Below are 22506 nucleotides of genomic sequence, written 5' to 3' on the forward strand. Positions count from 1 at the left end.
GTTGCCCTAGTCTGTAGGGGGGCATACAATCTGGAGACCTGGTGTTCAGGATTTCCGACAGTATCGAATCATCAGGGGACACTGAGGGGAAGTCCGGGCACCTGCTCTTGAGAGAGTGGCGCAGACCTGCATAGTGTAGCCAGTGGGCAGGCCTACTTCGCAGGGGTTCTGGTAGGGCTGGCCATTCAAGAAAGTCACCCTGGTCGAAGACATTGCGTACTGTACCAAGACCTGCAGCAGCGCAGAGATGTGTCGTTGTAGGGTCTACACGGGGGAGATGCCGGGAGAAAGTTCCAGAGGGGGGGGGGGTCACCATGGATGGGGCGTGAGATATTGGCCTGTCTCCGCAACTTATTCAAGACCAGTACCGTGGCCCCAGTGGGATCCAGGGGTACGAATTAACAACAGTGGGCAGGGAGGACAGTGGGCGCGGCCATCTACGGCTAGGCATTCAAGTTTAGCATGAAGAGGGGGGTGGGTGGATATGAACCAGTGTGACGCAAAGTGGGCCTGACCAGCCATCCAATATCCCTCAAAATCAGGGGTGCCAAAGCCGCCTCTTGCCATTGGAGTAGCCAGTGTTTGAAGTTTCAGGCGGACCGCACTGGAATGCCATAAGAAGGCGGTAATGATCCAAGTCAGTGCTTTAAAGAATTTGCGGCCTGGCCACAGGGGAACATTTAGGAATCTGTATAAGAGTTGGGGCAGCACTATAATCTTAAGGATGGCAATCCTACCCGCCAGGGAGATTGGCAGTCTGGCCCAGCCTATGCACTTTCATGTGAGAATGCCTAGGTACCTCCCAAAGTTGGCCTCATACAGGGAAGTTTGCTGATGCGTGACCACCACTCCAAGGTAGGTTATCTGCGACTGTGACATGCAAAGCCTAAGGGATCTAAGGGGGGGTGGTGGCTTTGGTCTGTGGAAATAGTACAGATTTAGAGCACTTAACTTTGAGACCCAAAAGCTCACCAAAGAGTATCACGTCTTCAAGCACTGGGGCTAAGTTCTGGTCAGGGGAACAGATGAACAGGACCACGTCGCCTGTGTAGCGAGAAATGATCTCAGGGGGGGGCCTGAGAGTCGTATGCCTCGATGTGTGTGTCGTTGGTGTATCCTGTCGGCTAAGGGCTCGATGGCTATGGCGGATATCAAAGGTGAGAAGAGACAGCCCTGTCTTGAGCCTCTGAATATCTGAAATTGGGCCGAGCACCGATCATCAGTGCGAACCCTGGCAACTGGAACTGAGTATAATAGTTTAACCCAAGACCGAAAACAGGTACCAAAGTTACCTTTTTCAAGGACCTGCCATAAGTAACTCCAGAAAACAGAGTCGAATACCTTCTGTATATCAAGTGTAGCTGCAACCTCCTGTGTGCTCGGGTAGACACGAGACAGAGACAGTATGTTGAATAGGCGACGTAGATTAAGAGACGTGGAGCACCCCGGGATAAACCCCGACTGATCTGGGTGAATAATGAATGACATATACGGAGCTAATCTCAAGGCCAGTACCTAAGCAAAGATTTTGACATCGCAGTTGATAAGGGAGAGGGGGCGGTATGAGCCACATTGTGTGGGAGGTTTGCCTGGCTTAAGTAGTACATAGATTATTGCCTCCTGTAGAGAGGGGGGGTGCCAGTCTCGCAGGCCTCCTCCCATAAGGATGCTAAATGGGCAACCAAGTGGTCCTTATTGCGCTTATAAAACTCAACCGGGAGTCAGTCGGATCCGGGGGCTTTACCCGAGGCTAGGGTGTCAATCGCATTGTTTTTTTCCTTGGGCATTATCAGGGTGTCTAGGGCATCTCTGGTCTCCGTAGAAAGGATGGAAAGCGAGAGGCTGTCTAAGAACGTCCCAATGTTGGCTGAGGGGACATTGTCCACGTTGGAGTAGAGTGTTTCATAGAAAATGCGAAATGCAGTATTTATATCATGTGATAACAGGACCAGAGTGCCACCCGCTCTCTCGATAGCCGGTATGTGGGGCACCCCATTTTCTTGACAGAGCAGCCTAGCTAGTACACGGCCAGAGTGCTCACCCTCTCCGTATCTGCGAGCAGATCAGGGATCATCAAGGAACTTTTGTTCATGCTCCGCATGGGTGTGGAACATGTCAAGTTCCGTGCCTATATCAGTGAGGCTGACGGGCAATTGAGATGAAGTGTATTGGGCTTGAGAAAGGCGAGACGGGTTTCACTCTCCACAATATTCCTCTGGATTGCCATGAGAATCCCTGCCTCTTTGGAGATTGCAATACCCCTGATATAAATTTTGAACGTCTCCCAAAGGGTGGCTTGTTATTCGACAGACCCAGTGTTTAGTTCTAAAAAAGTCATTGATGGAGGAACCCAGTTCAGTTTTGAAGGAAATATCAAGTAGGGAGTGTGGTTTCAACATCCATGAGCGAGTCCCCGGATTGTCTGCACTCCACCCAAGGGAGACTGTCACCGGAGAATGGTCTGAGAATGTTCTGGGAAGAATGGACATATGGGTAATGGTCCTAACAAGCATATCCGAGATGAGCCATCTGTCGCTGCGCGAGTGTGAATCGTGCACCAATGAGTAAAAGGAGCAATTTTGGGAGTTGGGATGTAGCAGTCTCCAGGCATCAGTAACCTCTAGCTGGTTCAGAACTTCCAAGATGGTTCTGGCTGCCCTGGAGAGTTGGCAGGGTCTGGAGCCTGATCTATCGAGGTCTACGTCTAGAATAGTGTTAAAGTCGTAGGCCCAGAGGATAGGGACCAGAGGAAACGCAGCCAGCAGGGAGGATAAGTGTGCATAGAAGTCAGGGTCATCGATGTTAGGACCATATATGTTAAGAAGCACAACCTCTCTGGCCAACAGGACCCCAAATAGTAGTACATAGCACCCCCCAGGGGGTCTATCTGAGTCGCTTTAAGTTGGAATTTGAGAGTTTTATGGATTAAGACCATCACCACCCAGTTCTGGGTGGAGTAATCGTTGTAGTAGCGCTGGGGGCCCCATGATCTTGCAAACCTTTCACAACCCCTAGACATAGCATGCATTTCTTGCAAAAACAACAAACAGTTTAACTTTGTGCCACTCAATATATAACTGCAATTTGCACATTTTAGTGTGATTGCCCAGCCCACTGTAATTCCAGCTCATACATATAATACAATCATCAGCCATTGGAACGGGGAAACAGCAATTTTAGGCAATCGCCCCTACCAGAAAATGATCTATAGGGTCCAGACCTGATGCACAGGGGTTTCAATCCAGTAACACTAAACTGGATACAATTAAGTGCTTGGGGTCTCAGTTGCGTGTCAAGCATTTTATCAACTTTATACTCCACCCAACCCACCCTCTCCCCCACACATCCCCCAATCAGAGGTGCCATCCTGAGAAAAAAACTTTAACTGTACCACAAGCATCGGCGGCATCGCCTGGGGGGCTGTGCGTTAGCCATGAGTGGCTATACCTCCGATGCAGGGCGTTAACTAGGCATTATGTGGTGCACAATATTGTAGCAATACATAAAAGCTAAAAAGGGTAACTTGCGGATCGGAGCTGGACGACAGTCAACCAGACGTGTATAGTAGAATGCAAACATAACAATGATCCAGCTCCAGGTCCGCAATAAGTATAATTAAACATTAATAATACATGAGGGCTAAAAAACAAAACCTGTGGGTCAGAACAGACAGCCAATCTGATGGGTCTAGTGGTGTGCAAACACGCTAGTCTCCCGGCCCAGTTCATCACCCAGTACTATTTAGCGTTCGTCAAAGAACAGAACTGAGTGAACACAGGAGTATAATCATAGGTGGTCAGCCAGGAAAATGCTTGTTGATGAATTTGGAAGCCTCATCAGGGATTGGAAGAAGAAGACACGATTTGAGTGTTCAATCCTGAGCTCAGCAGGGTAAAGCATTGAATAATTGAGTTTGTACCAAAAAAGAATTTATATTGGTAAATGATTGCTTAAGTCTTTTGCTTTTACTCTTGCAATTTTTTATTATTATTATTATTGCCCTTTTGATGACATGTGTTTTGGCGTCTTGGCGCTTTTTTCAAATCTGGGCTTATATTCAAAGCTTCAAATCTTATTCAAATCATATAAAGATTTCTGGCCAATTGAAAAAAGTTACATTTGCACAGGTAGTTCAACATAGATGATTACAGTAGTTGAACAGTAGTTGTAGTGGTGGCCACAACAGAATGAGAGTAAGAGGTGTTGATTAGATCATGACATCCCATTATACATAATATAAAACAAAATCATAGTCACAATTGGCCCGAACACAGAGAAAGAGGGGGCGTGGGTGAAGGGTGGATATTTAGGAAATTTTCGAAAAAACATGGCATGTTATGGTATCATATATTGCATTAAAGAAAATAATAAACGGGGCGAGAGAAACAAAAAATCAAGAAAAGTTTCATGAGAATCCTTGTTTACAAATCACTCTAAGTGCATCATATTACTCCATGAGTGATACCACTCACTCTTACCTAGGTCCCTGTTCTGTTTAATTTCATGGGTTAAATCCCTCCTGTTAAATTAAAAGCACATGATATGATGGAATCAGTTCGTTCTCCTGGTACTTTAGCAAGTTGTATGCTTTATCTGTGAATATGAACTCTATTTAGCCTTTAGATATCTAATCAGACAAGATAACTTGTCTGATTATTCTACTACATTTAAAAATTGAATTTCATGTTAAGTGTGCTTGGTGGCACTGTCAATCTTGTTTTTAAACAGATATGCATTGTGGAGGTACTATGCCTTTCTGTGTCCGTTGTCATTAAGCTTTTGTATTTACATTTAGTTTGCTCGTTAGTTAAATAGCGGGTGTAAAATCCTTAGGTGGCTCGTAAGACTAGATCTTACCTTCCGATGCGTCATTGCCATCTGATTCTTTTCCTTGTCTGAGCGTGAGCGAGCGGCTGCACCGTAATGGAGAAATGTTTGCTGTGCGTTCCCATGACTACGCACGTTAGTCCTACCTTAATGTTTAGTCTGCCCGTCCTGTTTTGGGATTATTTTCGTGTTTCCCAATATACATTACGTAAGTAAGGGAATAATTGATATTAGTATGGTTTCTGTTGTATTCCTATCTAACGTAAATCCTTACCAGTTAGGCACCAAAAAATGGATCATGTCCTTATTGTTAATTTGAAATAGAATAAAATGCACACAAAACGGTTGCAAAAATAATGATCTTTTGTTTGTCACTTTCCTTGATTGCGCTTAACGTCATAGGGTGAGAGTAAATAACAGTGAATGTAGTATTGTATCTATATTGAGCACATATGTGTCAATTGTACATTTCCATGTTGAATGGCGGTCTTGTTGTTTAGTCAGCATGGGTGGACACCAATCAAATTGCGTGCACGGTCTATAATTAAACATGCTCGACGGATGTGGACCTGATAAATACGTTATTGCAATATGTGCATTTAACAATGCAAGAGCATTGCTAAATTTACATGACAGTCTTCTAAAATCTATTTGTCCATTGAAGCTTAGATTCAGTGCACATATGCTTGCATATTGTGTTTGAATGTGTGTACCAAAATAAGTACTTTGCTATGTTTGTATGATAGTGTTCTATGGTCTGTTGTGTTCCATAGCGCCTTACTTTTGGCTGTGATTTAAACAATTTTTTGTTGCCATAACTCACTCAGTGCACCTTCTGTTTTATACATAGTCAAAGATGGGTAGTTTCTAAGCCTCATACATTATCTATAGTACATTAACAGAATGTATATGGTACATTAATAAACAATGAATCATAAGAATACGGCCATCTCGTTGTCACAATTAAGCCCCCTCTCCACCGATCTAAATTTGCTGATCAGTTTGGCTTCTTCTTGCGTTAATTTAAGTTCCTGGTTGCCCCCTCTGGGTCCTAGCTTAATTCTCTTCAATCCCCCAAATGTAATGTCTTGTTTATCGTACAATTGATGATTTTGTTGCCAGTGATAGGCTAAGGGTAAAGTTGTGATCTGAATCCCGATGGATTCTCACCCTGAGCTCTCTGATTGTACTGCCAATATACACTATTCCACATTTACACTTGATAGCATAAATAACAAACTTCGATTTGCAGTTAATGTTGTCCATAATTTTGAGCTGTATTCCATATGAGTCTTTGAAGATTTTCGTGTTGTCCTGTGCATATCTGCACATGGAACACGCTCCACATTTTCTGAAACCTGGTGTTCCTTGTTGCATCCATGTCCTTTCTTGCACTGGTTTGATTTCTTTAAAAAAAGATGGGCTCAGAGTCGTTTTCAGAGTCCTGTCCCGTCTAAAAGTTAAAGTTGGGAAATCATCAATATATTCTTTGATGTGTTGGTCAATCTGTTGTGGCCACCACTACAACTACTGTAATCATCTATGTTGAACTACCTATGCAAATGTAACTTTTTTCAATTGGCCAGAAATCTTTATATGATTTGAATAAGATTTGAAGGTTTGAATATAAGCCCAGATTTGAAAAAGGCGCCAAGACGCCGAAACACGTTTCATCAAAAGGGCAATAAGAATAATAAAAAATCGCAAGAGTAAAAGCAAAAGACTTAAGCAATCATTTACCAATTTAAATTCTTTTTGGTACAAACGTACTTTTTGTGGCGCATGTGAATATATGGAAAACACAAACTTTAACTTTTGCCTAACTGAGTAGAGGAATGTTTTCTCTGCTTTATTTCAATATCCATGCGACACACTTGTGTGTGTGTGAACTACAAATGGACATAAGGTGCTGAGGCATTTAGGTTGGTTTCCCACGAAGTTCCTCGTACCCTTTCAACTCCTTCGAATAATTGACCCCCAGGTCTTGCAGCCTTTTCTTGGTGGCCTGGAAGGTTTTCCGCTCCTGCTGGACTGCCATTGAGAAGTCCGGGTAAAGGTGAACTCTGGAGGAACTAAGGAAGAGGTTGCATTTGGCTCTCACTACCTGAAGAAGGGAGTCTCTATCACGATAATACAGGACCCTTGCTATGATGAGGCAAGGAGGGGCACCCGCCCTAGGCATCGCCGCCAGGGATCGGTGGGCCCTTTCGATTGCGAACTGCAGGGAGTTTTCGGGGAATCCAGGAGTGAAAGCAGAGTGTGCGATCGACAAAGTCTTCCATAGGGCCATCGATCTTATCCTCCGGGACCCAGATGATACGTAGGTTATTGCACCTGGAGCGCGATTCTCGGTAGTTTTTCTTCGAGACATCTTGAACCTGCCTGGACAGGGTGCTCACTTTGGCACGAAGGGCGGTGAAATCATCCTCGGCCACTCCATCTCTGGTCTACACCGCCATTACTGGAGTGTCCGTCTTTTCCATTTGAGCTTTGATCGAGCAGATGTTTCCGCTCATGTCATCCAGTTTTGAATGTAGGGCTGTGAAGCTCTCCCGCATGTATTCCATCATCTTTTGTGACTCAGGGGTTTCGGGGGATGCTGACATGGATGCCCCAGGCTCTGATAGGGGTTCACTCGGCCTCAGCGTTGCTTTGGCATACATGTTGATGGAGCTCTGCTTTTTGGGAGCCCCTTTGGTCATGGTCCCGTCCAGTCACATGGATAATACAGTAGTACAGCACCCGGGGGATCCGCAGGGCCTGAGCTGTGACGGGAGACTCTGTCCAGCGTGTATTTGTGGATGATGAGGGCGCTCAATTTAATCCCTAGCTGAGTGAAGGGGCGCAGGATCACATGTCGCAGTGTGCTGCAAGGCTATGTAGGTCCGGTGCAAAGATGCAGCAACTGCTGACCAGTGTGCCTAGAGGATGATAAAGTGAGTACCCAGTGTCCAAGGGGAAGAGGGTACTGTCTCAAGCGCCCAATCCCAAGAGATAATCTTTACGGGAACAAGAGCTGTTTTTTAGTGCAGAGCTGGGCCGTCCGGGTCGACGGCGCAGACAGTTACCCGCAAGGTCGTATTGGTCTATGTCCGAGTGGATAATGGCCTCTCACGTATGAAAAGGGCAGGCAAATTAGCCACCAGGTGATAGTGCTTGGCCACAAGTTAGTCCATAAACACAAAGGCAGCCGTATTCCTGCCTCGGGGGAGTAGTCAGCTTCAGGGAAGTGCAGGATCAGTCAATGCGGAAAAGGGTTCATGCGATGTAGGGTCCCATACGGGGATGTCACACAGACTTCCCCCAGCACCAGAGGGCCAAAGATATCTCAGGTGTTGGGCACAGGATCCAATGCACTAGAAATCCGTTGACAGTGGGTATGCAGGGCCGCAGTGGCCAGAGAACGCTGCATTGGCAGTGTCCAGGCTGGACAAATAGTGTGTGGAGCAGCGGGGGCCAGTCCAGCACTACCCAGTTATGATTATCCTAAATGCCTTCTCCGTGCTCTTCATTCGTTAGCAGCACAGAGGTAGGGGAAGACTGCTATATGCAGCAGCCCAGCATGTGGCATTACAGGTGGGGGTCCCTCGTACCTTAAATCTTGATGCAGAGAGCGGTATCGCCCTCTGCGTGATGTCCAGGGCCCAAGCTCCAGCTCTCAGGGTGGTAGCAGCGCCGGTCTGTGAGAACAACGCTGTGGCCGTGGGACTCTCCGTGTCCGTCAGCGCAGGGTCGGGAGGGCCGGCAAGATGCAGACCGCACTGCCCACAGTATCTGAGCCGCGGCCCCAGAGCGAAGAATTGCAGGTGGGAGGTCGGAGGAATAGTCGCCCCCAAGCGTCCACACAGTAGTCCTCAGTACAGGAGGGTGAGGGGGCCGAGCCGGAAACCGCAGCCACGGCTGTGTGATGCGGTTCAGTTTAGAGCATGAGGCACCAAGCAGTGGTCACCCCTCCCACAGCCAGGCCCAAGTCCCCGGCACTCGAGTATGTAGAAGTCTGCCCCCTGTAGGGAGAGCTGGCGGCGTCTCGGTACTCCTCGGGGACACGCCAGTCGTAGGGCACTAGCAGCAGACCCACAGGAATCAGTCTGCAGGTTTTGAAAGAGAAATGCAGGGTCAGAGTGAAGGATCTCCCCCTGCTCGGAGCAACTCACTCAGGCGACCATACTGCTCGAGCGCAACAGCGCCCCCCCTACCTAAGTGATCTTAACTTGGCCTGAAAATGGCCATCACTTGATGCTGTTCGCAGTAAAACATTGCCACACTGCGGTCGGGCTGGGACGTTCTGCCTCCCACAACGGTAACTAAGATTTATGCCAAACAAACTTAGGTGAGTCTGGTACACCTGTAGACTCCGATCACAGTGAGTCTTTCTTGAGCAGCTGGGTCGCCTTCTAACCAGCAGAGCTCAATATAGTTTTCTGAGAGATCCTTTCTATATCTTGAAGGCTAATTGTAAACCACTTTAACAAACTGATGCTCATTAGAAGGCACGTCTGACTTTACATGCGATTTTTGAATCATATTAGCCCATTTAATTAGGGACAGAGGTTTCACATTCGGTTTCAATCATTTTTATATTTTCTGACAGTTGGTGTGCTTTGGAGTGACTGGACGGTGATCTCTATCAATTTACACAGAATGGTTGCAGTGCCACTCTAACTGAAGTTCTTGATTCAATAAATAAGGCCCCTATGCCCTTATTCTTATATTTTCCACTTTTATTTAAATGCGCATTTAGGCCTTTTAGTGCACGTTGTGAGGAATCCAATGGACCCCTCACTAAAGCCCTGCCTAACGTGTCCTGCCAGGTGGCCAGGGAAAGGCAGACGCTTCCTGATCCTGACCTTGGGGGTGGTGTATAGTGGGAGGATCACCTGGGAGGAAATAAGGCCAAGAGTGGTGAAGAGATCCTGTGGGATGAGACGTGGTATTTTTCCATAAAAGGTAGACACCTTTTGAAAATGCCAAACCATGTAATGGCTTATTGTCGTTAGGATGTATCTGAACCACATATTAAGTTAGTTGATGTGGGCAAGGATGGTGTGACACTTATAAATACCACCAGGAAAGGAAAAGCGGTTAAGTATCTAAGATTGGAAATCCCCCTTTCTCCCAAAGGTACAGCGAAAGCAAAAATAAATAATGATTTAAACACACTGCCTTCCTCTTTCCACTTAAATCCTATTGAATCTTCTTTAAATGCCTTTAAGAAAACTAGATCTGCATTTAAAACTAAAAAGTTAATAAAAATAACCTAATTTTGGTGTTTGGGACTACAAGTCCCATAATGTTACACCTGAAAGGGTATCCCCAACCCCACCCTAACCACGGTAGCCGAAGGAAATACGACCCTCCTACGTTGGTTAGTGCACGGGGCACTGATACTTAGAAGACAGGTCACCACGAGACAGCCAATGCGGGGGAAGAGGGTTAGGGGGAGGTTGTGGATGGGTAGGGGGAGTTTAGGATTACCGGAAAGAGGATTAGGTTTGCGTAAATCGATGGGTATGGGGGAGTGTTGGGGAAAATCCATTCAACCTGCATGTAAATACTACACTGCCTAATACACTCCTACCAATGTCAACCCTGTACCCTGATGCCTACTAGTAGCTGCTATCTACCTCTCATGTCCTATCCTGCCCAATGTCACCTGGCGTCCTCCAACCCATTCTTACATGTAGACACATAGATCAATGTGATGTAGCATTATGAATTCACAATAAATCACAATAATGCACGGGAACATACAATTCATGTGGGACACATGGAACATAGGGAGTCATTGTCAACACATCTTATGTGTGGTGTCCCCAAGCGAGTTGATGAAGTTGGGGAAATAAACTCCTGATACTCTGTGCCCTGGAATCATTGCCGCTGCCCAGGTGAACAATAGTAATGCGCCCACACTGTCACCGCAGCGACCCGGTCCCTACGCCTCACCATCCTGCCGCTCCTCTTCCAGCGTTTACCACCGCACTCTGCCAGTGCGCGTAAAGTTGACAACAATCAGCACTGAGCACAGGCAGGTGTGAGCCTTTTCAAGCACCAGCAGCATGTGCTGAATACACGTTGCCGCCGGGGAACATGGGAACTGTAGTTTCCCATCTCATTGGCGTACCACAGCCCACAAACCCTCACACATAATCACCAAAGTACTGGGACGAGGAAGAGCATTGAAGAGCAATGTTGCAGCAGTAGTCAGGCAATTAAGCCTAACAACCCATACCGGAAGGAAGCTGAGAGCCTTAAAAGGCCCCCTCAGGTGCAGGCTATTAGATGGATCTGTCGCTGGAGTCAGTGCAGCAGTAGTAGTAGTAGTAGTAGCACAAAGAAGAAAGCACAGTGTTGGCAATCCAGGCAGAAGTGGGTGAACAGAAGGGATGCCAGGACCTTGACCAAGCAGATTTCGGCTGCCTGTCCTGAGAGGGTCCTGTTTCCCCAAACTCTGAAGTGCAGATGTTGCACAGCAGAAGACGTGAAAGACGACTGCTTTTCCACATGTGAACCTAATCGCAGAGATTGCGTAGCAGAAGGCATGCTGGAGACTGTGGCTGAGAAGAGTCTTACAAGTGAGGGTCATGTGAGCAAGAGAAGCTATGTAACTCTGAGGCGGAGTTGGAAGCACATTTACAGAGGGAGAGTGCATGCCCAAGAGAACCCTGAAGCAGTTCAAGTCCTGTGCGATGCAAAGGGAGTAACACAGAAGCCGGTGAGTGAAACTGTGCGATCTGAACCCTTGCGTGAATACAGGCAGGCAACAGTATCCAGCAAGATCACTCATGTATGAGTGAAAGCTGCTATAACGTGACCGTTTATGACTGAACAATGGGAAAGAATGAAAAGTAGCACTTGCGTGTGAGTAAAACTTTATATCCTTTTCTCGCGTTAAAGTATAATGCAGAGAGACACTTTCATTGAATGTTTATGTTTATTGAATTTATATAGCACTTTACTCCAAAGCGCTTTACAGAATAACAACAGTACATAAAGAAAGAAGCATATTTACAAACGTGAAACAAACCAGTGGTACAGCATATTACTCAAAAGGAGGGGGGAGGGGAAGAGTTCCCAGGTGATCTTAACGCCCTTAGGTGGTTACAGCATCCAATATGAGGTCATCGGGAGGAGGGGGAAGGAGGGAAGGGAAGGGGGCAGTGGTTTTGGGGGAGAGTTAGGGAAGGAGAGTCTGGGGGGAGTGGAGAAGAAGGGCTTTCAGGGAGGAGCGGAAAGATGGGTAGGTGGGGGTAGAGCGGATAGGGAGAGGTAGGGAGTTCCAGTAGACGGGGGACAAGAGTTGGAAGGACCGTAAGCGTGAGGAGGCACAAGGGGCTGGGGGTACAGTGAGAAGGTATAGGTCAGCTGAGCAGAGAGAGCGGGAGGGAGAGTAGAATGAGAGGAGGGAGGAAAGATAGGGGGCAAGGTTATGGAGAGATTTGTAGACAAGGCAGAGGAATTGAAATTTCAATTGTGAGAGGAAAGGGAGCCAGCCCAGTTCAGGGAGTGAGGTAGAGATAGAGTCTCGAGGGCCGAGAAGACAGAGTACGGATAGAGGAGTGGTAGATAGATTTTAGGGAAGTCAGGTGAAAGATAGAGAGGCCAAAGAGAAGAGAGGAGCAGTAGAAGAGATGGAAGAAAATAAGGGAGGAGATTAGGAGTTTAAAAGCGTGAAAGGTGAGGGGGGGGCGGATCTTGCGGATGTTGAAGAGGTGGTGCCGACAGGCACAAGAGGTTAGAGAGATGTGGGTGGATAAGGAGAGAGAGGAGTCAATATGGAGGCCAAGGTTGCGGGCATGGGTTGAGACGGGGAGATTGGAAGGGGCTGGGAAGTGGATGAAAGGAGGAGGGGAAGGTGAGAGTGTGTTAGGAGGGAAGAAAAGCACTTCAGTCTTGTCAGAATTGAGGGAAAGAAAGTGGGATGACATCCAGCTTTTTATGGCCGTGAGGCAGGAAGAGAGAGTGTGGTGAAGGTCGGAGGTGAAGGAGGAGAAGCAGAGAAAGAGTTGGGTATCGTCCACGTAGAAGTGGTGGGAGATGCCAAAAGAAGAGATGACGGGAGCGAGAAGGGAGGTTTAGAGAGAGAAGAGGAAAGGTCCAAGTACAGATCCCTGGGGAACGCCATAGTTCAGGGGGCGGTTGGAGGAGGTGCGGCCACCCCAGGAGACAGTCAAGGATCGGTTGGAGAGGTAAGAGGAGAGCCAGGAGAGGACAGAGCCTTTGAAGCCAAGGGAGGAAAACATGTCGGAAAACAGAGGAGCCTAGTTGTGTATAACTAAAAGTGATTCTGTGGCAAAGGTTAGCCTCTGAGTCAATTATAAAGTGGTTGAATACAATATTACTCTGAAACAAAGTGGCTAACATTGATAATTCTGAATTGAACAGAACAAGCATCGCACTTATGAGCCACCCGTTGGCTGCCCTTTTGATTACCTGCACTTCTCCCCCACCGCCCTCCTTGGCACTTCTCCCCATCCACTTCCTTGCGCGATGTGATTGACGCAAGGCCTAGTAAGATCGCTGTATTGTCCTCTCTCCGTTTCCTCCTCCTTGTCTTGTGGTGCATGGAAACACTTGTGTACAGGCGAGTTATGAATGCCGTATCATATTCCCCAAGCAGAGAGGATAGTAAGCATTGCCTAAACAAGAGTGACCCAAAGACACAGAGTGGTGCAAGCATTGTCCTAGGTTGAAAAGGATGCAAGCACTGCCCAAGCCAAGAGTGTACACGCATTGTCCAAAGACAAAAGAGATTGACAGCAAGTTCTAGAACTTGAATAGTCTGGTTGGCCAAAATACAAAGAGGCAAAGACAAGGTTGGGAAGGGACGTTTACTGCTTGTGATCGTTACTTACATGTTAATATAACTGACATTGCCAAAGCTAAGAGGGGAAAAGGAGAATTGCATCCTCAAGGCATTTTGGTGGTTGTTGTTGCAGACAGACAAGAGTGGCAAAGAGGTTACCCTTCTGGAAAGTGAAGGGTAACCTCGCTTACTTGAAGGTGTTGAGGTGCACTGAAGTGAATCTCGTCGTACCTGTTTTAAAGTCACAAAGAAACCAATTTATGAAGCTGTGGTATTACTTTGGTTGTCAGTGGATTTGAAACTTTAGAAGCACAGTAAAATGTGGAACTCTATGGGGCAGATGAGTAGACCTGGGAATGACCTAGATGACACACAATGGACCGAGTGAAGTCTAACAGAAGGTAACTTGATATGAGTGGTTTGGGTGGAGTAAAAGTGCTGTCAAGTCATCCTGAGCAAGATATAAACTGTGTTTCAATAACTTAATGTGCAGCTGTGTGTCATTAACCTAATCAGAAGATGTATCTATCGAGACCTGATAAGGAACTGTGTTTCTTTCTTGACATTTATAAGCTGCGATACAGCCTCTCCGCCTAAAATGACATTGATGCTATTTGATGAAGTGGACCTTCATTATTCAAAGAAGAGAATCTTTCTGTGGGTTGAACGGTGGTTAACAAACCTTTAGATTGACATTTAAAAAAAGAAACATTATTTACTTGATGGTACAACCATGGAACATTGTTCTTTACATTTATCTCGTAGTGTCGTGGACTTTTCTAAGCAGCATACATTATCTATATTACATTAACAGAATTACATATAATTCACGCACACTACAGCATTAGAAGACATAGAGCTAAGACTTTCCCTGAGTTGTCTAGGATGGTTGTACAACTAGGTAGGCGTGGAATGGGGCCCATATGTCCTTGGGTCTGTTTGTGGGAGAGACTAGTGTAACAAAACCCTCTTCGCACTCATTATTATAGGCCAGGTCCCTGAGCCATGCCTGTGTAGTTGAGGCAGTCCTAGCTTTCCAGTTTCTCAGAATGTTACATTTTGCAATCAAACAGGCTAGATTAAATCGTCTTCGCACCTAAATGGGTACCTTCCCAATATCACCCAGCAAATATTTAAGTCGGGTAGGAGGTATAGGGATGCGTCCACTACTATTTCCCAGAACTCAAGTATGGGTGGGCAAACCCAGTACATGTGGAATGAGTCAGCTTCTGCGGCCTGGTACTTTGGACATCTGGCTGAGTTACTCTGCATGAATTTCATCATTTATTGGGGGTGAAATAGAGGTGGTACAGGATTTTAAATTGTAGTAGTCTTAAATTTGCATTGAGGTAGACTGTTTTCGTGAGTTGGCAATAACGGGTCCATTGTGTGTCATCTAGGTCATTCCCAGGTCTCTCTCCCATATTATTTTCATGTTGTTGCTGGTAGGGATGTAGGTCTGTACAGTTTTGTATAATGTGGAGATGCTACATGTTATCCCATCAGGTGTCATAATGGCGATTGTGAATGGGTGAGTTTCCAGCTCAGAGGGGAAGGAGGGCCACAGGTATTGGAATGTCTCCCTCATCCGGTGGTACTGTAGTGCCTTGATGGGTCCATGTCCCACCTTGGTCTGGAAATCGCCAAGTGTCACAAAGGAGCCATTGGGGAACATGTCCCCGATAGTCAGTTGTTTTTGGGGGTCCCATGTTCTTTGTAGTGTTGTGTCATGAATTGGGAAGATACCAGGGTAGTGCCAGAGAGGGGATGTGTTGCTGTATGGGGCAGTGACTCCAACCCTTTTAAATTTTCTGGACCAAGCATTTATCGTATTGCCCACGGGGTCCACAGCAGTGTTATTAGTATTTGCTCTCGTGAATAGGACCGTATGTCGGTGGGGGAGGCTGCATATTTTTCAACTCAGGAGATGAGCGTGGTTCTCAGTGCTAGTAAACCAGACTCTTGCAAATTGAGCTTGAGCAGTGTTGTAGTAAAGTTCAAAGTCTGGGTTTGCAAGGCCACCTGTGTTATATCGCTCTGTCAATTTTGCCCAGCTCATTCTGTTTGCCCCTCCACCCCAAACAAACGTGGATGCCATTGAGCGAAGCTTAGTGAAGAAAGTGTTTCCAGGCCAGATCAGTCAATTGCTCAAAAGATAGAATCATTTAGGTACCACTATCATTTTCAATAATGCTGTGCGCCCGTGGGTCATAACCAGTAGATTGTTCCAAAGTTTGAGTTTGGTTTCTAGTTGGGCAATATATGGCTCGTAATTGGTTGAGTACAGGGTTTGGTGGTCTGTAGCCACAATCAGCCCAGGGTATCGGGCCAAGCAGGGAGACCAACGAAGGCCCAGCATTGATCTTATGTGGGACGCTACACGTGTCAGTGGTATAATCTTGGATTTGGCAGGATTTATCCTGTAACCCAAGTGTCTGGAGAATTCATTTATGCCTTGCATGATGGGGGCTAGGTTGACTTCCGGGTCCCTAATTTATAGCAGTGTGTCATTTGCGTACAACAAAATGAGTTGCAGAGGGTCTCTTATGCGAACACCTAGGGTGGAGTGTTTGTGACGTATCAATGCCGCCATACATTCAATGGTAAGAATGAATGAGAGGGGACAAAGGACAGCCCTGCCGTGTGTCCCTGCGTAGAGGAAATCTGGATGAGATGGTGTGGTTTGTCCTGACCATCATGCAGAGGTTTTTATATAGAAGCTGGATAAAGCTTAGAAACTGGGGTTCAAGCTCAAAACGACCCAATACCGCGAACAAGTATTTCCATGACACAGAATCGAACACCTTCTCTGTGTCAAGGGAGACTGCAACCAACTTGGCTTTGGGGTCCAACTGGGAAATTATTGCAATAGTCTGCGTACATTTAGGTAAGTGGATCTAGTTGGATAAATCCTGATTGGTCGGGACGTACCTGTTGGGTCATATGGGGAATGAGCCCATTTGCTAGAGCCTTGGCATCAGTGAAAAGGGGCGCTAGGATGAAGCCTCCTGCGTGGGTTTGTTTGTTTTAAGCAAAACCGAGAGGACTGCTTCCCTCAATGACAGGGGGCAGGGAAGCATTCCGGTGACAATGGCTTCTTCCCATAATGCTAATAGTTTGGGGACGAGTTCTGGCAGGTAGCATTTGTATAGATCCACAGGGAGTCCATACGGCCCGGGGACCTTCCCTGCGGCTAGGTCTTTTATTGCCTGTCCTATCTCTTCAATGGTCAGGGGGAGCTCTAGTGCATCTATGGCCCCAGCAGATAATGTGGGGAGGGGGACCACAGGAGTAAAATTCCAAAAACACTTCATTGATCGCCTTCTCGCCCGTGCATGTCCCCCATCCCTCCTGCATACTGTAGCAATTGGTTGAGTATTGGTTTCAGATTTAACCAGTCTGGCCAGTAACTTACTCGTCTTGTCTCCTTCCCTAGATCTCCTGGCCCTAGCAGGGGTGGTGATATATAGGATCTCTCTGTCTGCCAATCTATGAAATTAATCTAGTTGTGCCTGAAGTGGAGCTAGCATTGCATCCCTGGGTGTTAGTGCATCTATGTTTTCCACAGATCACAGTTGGATCTCAGTCCGTTGTAATTCTGCTCTTATAATTCGTAGTGACCCGTGTGCTAGGGATAATATATGTCCACACAACCAAACCTTAAAGGATTCCCATACTGTAGCCATGGTCTCCACCGATCCCTCGTTGCGGACAAAATATTCCTTAAGGTCTACCCTTAGTGGGTCAATTAATTATCATGGTATCATGTAGAAGAGCTGGTGGCATCCTCCACAACATTGGGTGTGGTCTTGTCAGGCTAGTGTAATCTCCAACAATACCGGGGAGTGATATGATATATGATATGGCATTTATAACGCACCTATACACAAGTGTTTCAAGTGGTCCGATATGGTGCAGGAAAACATAGTACAATATTTTGTGTGCAGAACATATTTTGGTGAGTACAGCCAATAGTCTATGCGTGAGCCAGAGTCATGGACTGAGGAATGGAAGGTGAATTCCACCTCTCGGGGATGTGTCTTCCTCCATGCGTCAACCTGGGGTACGTACTTCATACTTTGAAGGATATTGTGTGTGGTGTACGGGGGACCCTGAAGTTTCTGTCCATCTGTTGATCAAGTTTAGTGTTGAGGTCACCCCCCCTATATTACTTTAGTGGCATCTAATGGTGATAGTAGCTCTATTTTATGTAGATAAATGTCTGGATCGTCAATGTTCAGTCCGTATGTTGATCAGGACAGTGGATTGTCCCCGGATGGGCCCCCATACAATCACATATCTTCCCAAAGGATCAATTTTGGACTTAGTCACTTAGAAGCCTAGGGTGTGATGTATGAGAGTCATGACACCCCATGATTGCATAGAGTAGCCCATGCCTAGTCTGAGGGGTCCTCAATTACGGGCAAAGGAGTCCACCATTTTGTGTTGGGCATGGGTCTCTTGTAGCATCAAGATCCGAATGTTATGTCTCTGCGCATAGGCTTGTATTTTGTCATGCCTAGATAGGGTTGCTCAGTCCCCTAATGTTGCATGTGAGCAGTCTAATCGTGTGGTCCGGCTCAGACATCATCCTGGTGAGTCACGTGTTGCAGCGCAAGTCCCAACGAGATCCAAATGAGTGCAGCTTTTCCATGATTGCGAACTTGGAGGACCTTCTTAGGTTATGCTTGACAAGGGTGTTCCACAGTGGTCATTAAGGCTATTCAAAAGTATGTCGCCAGTCTCAGCCGTTAGCCGGCAGGATCGGAATGTTCTTTTCAACATAGGCAATGGCGTCTGCCGGGGAATCAAAAAAGTGGGCTCTGAAGCAGGTTGGACTCTTAGTTTAGCCGGGAACATCATGGCATATGCGTTTTTCTGTTCTCTGAGGGCTTTCTTGGCTTGGTCAAAATTATGCATGGCCGCTTGTACTCCCGTGGAGAAATCAAGGTAGATGTGTATTCTGGAAGAATCAAATTGCAGGGTGCCTTTTTCGCGTGCCAGCCGAAGTATTTGGTCCCGGTCTCTGTAGTTTAAAAGTCAGAAATGATTGTTCGTGGTGGGGCTCCTGGTTTGGGTGGCGGAGCTAGGGATTTATGCGCCATCGCCACAAGGAACTGGGCCGAAAGTTTGTGCATCTGGGAATATTGTTCGCAATGCATCTTCCAGGAATGTTTCCATGGGGATGTTTCCTTCTCTCGGCCATACCCACCACCCTGATGTTGTTTCGACAAGATCAGGACTCCAAATCCTCACACTTCACCCGGACTGCCTTTAAATCTTTCTTAATTTCCTTTGTCTTTCCCGTGTGTGGTTACTGCATCTTCGAGATCCCCCACTCTGTTTTCCTCTGCAGTGATCGTGGTCTCAGCGATTTCTTTCTGCAGGTCTGCTCTCAACAAAGATATGCTAGTGCCTATATCGTCTAGCTTAGTGTTCACCGCAGCGAACCCGGCCTGCATTGCCACCAAGTAAGGATCCATGGCTTTGTCGGTGGGTGCCTGTGAGCTAGTAGCATCCTCTTCAGGCCATGGCATGTTGGCATTCATGGGCCCCTTTTTGCCTCCTTTTGTGCCTCAACGGGTCATATTTTGTGGGTATGGAGAATTTCTGGTGGGTTACCATGCTGTGCCGATTTAGAGGCTGTGGCCCTGTGCCAGATCACGTGTCTGTGGCATCCACACAATTATGGGGTTTGTAAATATTGCTTCTCTGACTCTATCCTCTTCCTGCAGGTAGTGCCTTTAAGGATGTGATTGATTCCCTCCTCGCAGTGTTTGTGAGCACTGTGCAGCAAGTGATATAGATGTTATGACGGGAGGACAACGAGGGACAGCTGTTCATTTCATGTGCTAGGTGGCGCATCCAGTGTCCGCCGCGTGGTCCGTATAGCGGGGCACTCTCAGCGTGCAATAGGGGTTTTGCAGCGGTTGAACAGTCATGTACCTGGCTACTGCATCCCTCCAATCGTTGGTTGACCTTAGGCATGTGTTCCTAATTGAATGCTGTAAATTTTATTAGAAACGACAATATAGAACGCAATTACAAGTTTGGCGGTAGAGACAAAACACCAGCTATATGCCAATACTGGGTGCTTTACAGCTATGCCAAATTAGGAGGTTCATGACCAAAATTAGTTTATTTGTCTGGCTTTGTGTGGTGGATTTTACTGCCACACAAAACCAATACTGCATGTTGAAATGACCAGGTGTGGTATTACAGCATGTGGTATTTACCAGATCCCCATGGAGTCGCAGGGAATCCAAAATTAGGAATAACAGCGTGGTATGCATAACTTAAGTATTACCGGATGTAATACCTACGGACTAGTGAGCAGGCCCCTAGTCTTTATGGCTGGAATGTTAGTGGTAGGAAAAGCTTCTAACCACCTTTGTTCATCGTTATACAATTTGTGGCTGTGGATTCATCCTGTAAACTCAGTTTTCATAAATACATTTCATTGATTAAATAAATTGATGTTTAAATATCTTAATCAAGTGTTTGCTATTGTAAAAATAATGTTTGGATGAAATTAGTCTAGATAATATCTATTTGACTGACTTGCTGCTTCACTTTTGAAAGGTTTTCAGAAACCTGGGCAGTTGAGTTCTAAGGACATAGAGCTCCATTGCACTAACAAAAGGGGAGAGTTCACAAGTTCACAGACTAAACATTGTGACGAATCTATGGATGTCGTCCCTTCTCCCCTTGGGGAGACCCTTCACATGTGCCCAGGGATGTGCGTCTATAGTACAGTATTCCCCCTGGAGGTGATACACCAGGGGAGGATCACATTGGGAGGGAATCCCCCTATGGTATTGGGGATGATCATCACCAGAGAACGCAGTATTTCCCCATTTCACCTTGTCCAACTCAATCCTACTGCCGTTCCCCGGATAGGGCTAATATGTATTGCTGTCAAGTTAGCCAAACTAACCTACATGACAACAATGAGAAACAAAGCAGTCCAAAGTATTATGCAAACAGCTTTAAGGTTGATACTGTGACAAGAAGATATCCAGGAGTGCTTGCGTACTTGCGTGAAGCCGAGCAAGCAGTCTAGTCTTCCGAGCCCAGGCATTGACTCTAACGGATACATCAGCCCGGCACACAAGTTCCAAAGTAAGCCAGTGTCAAGCTCAGGCTGCAATGAACGCACCGGAGAGACGGAGACACGCACCCTGAAGACTAATAGCGAGAGACTTACCTGGATGCATGGCGAAGGGCAGAGGAGGCAGAACGTGCAACCGGAGGGAAGTCTCAGTCTGCAGGGACACTGCAGATGCCGCTGGATGCCCAAACGGTATCATAGCATCCAGGAAGAAGAATACAGCTGCCTGGGAACTGTCATTACCGCCAAGAAGGAAGCAAACAGGTACGCAGGGTATTGGGAGCTGTGAGAGGTCCAGGGAATCATTGGGTTGAGCTCAAAAAAGGTGGCAGAGGCTCTGGGACCCTGAAAGAAGAAAGGAGAGACAGCTGTATGCTTGGCAGGAGAGTGAACCAAGCGTGTACAATGCAAAGGTGCAAGTTAGCACCCACACACCCAAGAAAAAGGATCTGGGGTCCTGAAGAAAATAAGAGACAGTTGTATATTTGGCAGGAGAGTGAACCAAACCAATACAACAAAACCGTGCAAGTCTGGGACCCACACTCAAAGGTAAAAGAGTCTGAGACCCTGAAGCAAATAAGAGAATTATATACTTGGCAGGTGAGTGGACACAACACAACCTTGCAAGTCTGAGACTCACACCCCTATGTGAAGCCAATGTTTATAAAGCCAAGAGGGTTTGGGACCCTGAAAGAAGAAAAGAGACACTAGGGCACGGAAGTAAAACAAGCTGTGTAAAGTAAAGCAAGTCTGGTACCCGCACCCACTTGAGAGGTCAAGGATAAGATGGTCAAGAACGCTAGGACTGATAAGGAAAAGGAATCCTGCGCTTGGCAGCAGAGCATACCAAGCTGGTAGGATAAAGAACTGTGAAGTCAAGCAACAGGTCCTTGTGAGATGCCCAGCAACTTAGGAGAAGAATAGGTCTAGGGGAACAGAGCACAACCCTAGCCTTTGGAGTTGTGTATTTTGGGACATTGTTTTGCATCACTTTATTGCCAGAGAGACTGGGAACTTTTCTGTTTGAAAATACAACAAACACGTTTTACTTCAAGAGAAGGCCATCCTTGCACAGTTATCTTAGGTTGTTAGTGTTAGGGACAGTAGTAGGTTTAGGACACGACAGTGACATTTTAGTTTGGGACTTCCTGACAATTTCATTAGTTTCCTTTGAGACAGGAAAAACCCTCTAAGCTTAAGGGATCGATTTTTCCAACCCTCTTATTTTATTAAAAGTCTATATGCAAAAACATGCCACCATTGCGTCCGGGCCTTACTTCTGCACGCTTACAACATATTGAAAAATAATTAAAAACATGTAAATTGAAAAAGAATTAAAACAATACTATTTTTACTTTTCAAACAAATTAAACCTCTTATTTTTTATGCAAAACACAGACTTAAAACAAAAAATCCAAAGGAAATGTAACCTGGCTATGCTTTGATCACTTTCTGAATAGTAGGTTCTAAATAAATAAATACTTATATGAATAACAATGTATGCCCGTCACGCTTACCGATGCACACGCTGGCTACCCGAAGCTAGATCCATGCTCAAATACCCAGATTAAAATAATAGAAGAATCCATGGCGTGAGCAAAGTGAGAAGTGTGATCCAGGGATCTAGGATCACCATTTAAGGAGAGGATGTTGTCCCTGATAACAGAATGGGTGCGCGGACTGGAATGCATCCACTACTGTCATGTTTAGTTAACATGCTGTATGCATATGTTTATTTGGTTATTGTTTTGTTTGTTATGGATAA

At 46.2% G+C, this 22506-nt stretch overlaps 1 protein-coding gene across 1 annotated transcript in view; it reads right to left on the minus strand.

The window, feature by feature from the left end:
• LOC138452949 (zinc finger protein 845-like) overlaps positions 1-22506 on the minus strand; it is a 216696-nt gene that overhangs the window by 134537 nt on the left and 59653 nt on the right. The window lies entirely within an intron of this gene.

Source organism: Ambystoma mexicanum, chromosome 4p (genome assembly GCF_040938575.1).
Source record: "Ambystoma mexicanum isolate Mex_15411 chromosome 4p, UKY_AmexF1_1, whole genome shotgun sequence".
NCBI classification, from domain to species: Eukaryota; Metazoa; Chordata; class Amphibia; order Caudata; family Ambystomatidae; genus Ambystoma; species Ambystoma mexicanum.